The 2,232-nt window shown below is 49.3% G+C and overlaps 1 pseudogene; it reads right to left on the reverse strand.

The window, feature by feature from the left end:
• Nucleotides 1–225: 225 nt before the first annotated feature.
• Nucleotides 226–1,986, reverse strand: LOC101447128 (major vault protein pseudogene; annotated as a pseudogene).
• Nucleotides 1,987–2,232: the final 246 nt, after the last annotated feature.

The following is a 2,232-nucleotide window of genomic DNA, read 5'->3' on the forward strand; positions in this document are numbered from 1 at the left end:
AGTAATTTAGATATAAAGCAGTATTAAAATAAAAAAAGAAAGAAAGTAGAGTTAAATAAATATATATGTGTATGTTTGTGTATATATATACTTATAAAAAACAATTAAATGTGAAAACTTCTCAAACTGTTTGTAAAATTACCTTAAAACCCAATTTCTACGCCCAGAAATGTCAGTTTTATTTGTCAGTGCAAAACAGAGCTAAGGTAGGGAGCAGTGGAGAGCTTAAGAACTGGAGGGGACTGTAAGAGCAACAAGCCCCAGTAGCCCCAAAGCTGTGCTGGAGGAGTTGGTAGAGTTGAGCCATCAGTAATGATGGCTGACTGCAGGTCCAGGCTCCGGGGCAGTTTTACCTGCATCTCCAGCTCAGCCACAGCAAGGTCCCTGATAGTGCTGGGGCCCAACATCTGCATCATCTGCTTGAACTTCTTCACCTCTACCTCTGTCAGCTGCTGGGCCATGTTCATCTCCAGCTCCAGCTGGCCTGGGAACAGACAAGTTCTATTTCTCTCACTTTCTGCACCTGCTGGAGCTGGGCCTCCATATCAATAGTCAAAGCCCCTACATTCAGCTTGGCCTGCAGCATGAAGCCTTCTCTCTTAATCCTCACTGTTTCTGCACAGGACTCAGCTTTGACCTTGGCAGTGCCAGTGCTCTCCACCACAGTTCTCAGCACCTCTAGTTCCAAGAGTTTCCTGCAAGCTTCTGCTTCAGATTGGTCCAAGATTTTCTTTTTCTTAAGCAGACTGCCGACTTGTTCTAGTCTCTGAGTCTTATATTTGGCAGCCACCTCCTGGTGGTGATCTCGATGGCCAGCTGGGCATTGTGTTTCTGGAAGACTAGTCCACTGATTCCATTGATTGTACATCCACGCTGCAGACCACCAGCCCATTCTGAGGGAAGATTGCCCCATCCTGGGCCAGGGCAGGACCATGCCATTAGGCCCCGTGGCTTCCCAAGCCTTGAGGTCAAAGACAGCAGTGCAGATGATGCTAACCCAGTTCTTACAGAAGTCATTAAAGGTGATGGAGGCCACAGTCCCTCACAACTGGGATGCAGGTCTCTAACAGACATTGCCCACAATGTCAGGCCTGAGAAGACCTTGCTGTGTCCTGGGCATTTTTCTGGTCACTTAACTTGAAGTGCAAGTTATAAGCCAGCTGAAGCTGCAGCATGGCATGGTCTGCTGTTTCGATGGTGACAATGTCTGTGAAGAAATCAGTCTGAGAATCAGGCAGAGTGAAGTGGACATGGGGATGTCTGGGCCTCCCAACTGAGTGGGACAATACCGTGAACTTTTCCTTGGGACCCAGCAGCATCAGGTGGGGTCCAAAGATGATGCAGTTCTCTTCTGTCTGAAGTCATATACCCATATGGTAGAGTTGTGAGACCACATGGGTCTCCTTCCAGAGGGCTGGAGTTTGATGAGTCTTGGCTATCTCCCTCTCACCATGGTCAGTTAGAGGGTCCTGACCCTTGTTTAGCAGCTCTTCCACCCCAGAAGGCAGCTATTTCTCCCACAGGACTTCATCCTGGGTCAGAACATAGGTGCTTCCAATCACAGCATGCACCCTTCCAGTCTTCATGTAGATGCCCTTGTTCTCATTCAGAGCAATGGCCTGACATTTTTCCACTACATCCACCATGATGGCACATACTCTAGGGGGCCCAGATAAGCCAAGAGTCCCCATCCTGTTGCAGACCTTCTCCTCCTCCAGGGGCTGCAGGGCCATCAGCAGCATGACTTGCTGCTCCGATGGCACTCTACACATTCTGGATGTCTATTCCAGCCTCTCCCTGGGTTGGAGGCAGACTTCTCTTTCTTGATGGCAAGCTTTCCAGTAAAGGATCAAACAGTAGTTGCTAGGGCCCAGGGTAGTGATGGGCGTGACACCCAGTTCCTCTTGTGGACATCAGGCACATGGACCTTTGTGTCCTGTAGCCTGTCACCAGCAGTTCCTCTCCTGTGTGGTGAGGTCTTCCCATAAAGCCCCAGAAGTTGTGCCAAGCCTGGAGTTGCAAGGCTGTCTTTTTATGAGGATCAGAGAGCCACCAAATCCAGTGTACCCACTGAGTGGAAAAACCATTCTTATAACATGAAAATCCTCACTACCAACATACCCTGGTGGACCACACAGCCCGGCTTGGCAGCAGCCATGTCTCTCATCCAATGCCTCAACACTCATCCTGGAAAGCTCGCAGGCCTCTTTGATGTGTGACACCTGGCAGAGC

Source organism: Dasypus novemcinctus, chromosome 11 (genome assembly GCF_030445035.2).
Source record: "Dasypus novemcinctus isolate mDasNov1 chromosome 11, mDasNov1.1.hap2, whole genome shotgun sequence".
NCBI lineage: Eukaryota > Metazoa > Chordata > Mammalia > Cingulata > Dasypodidae > Dasypus > Dasypus novemcinctus.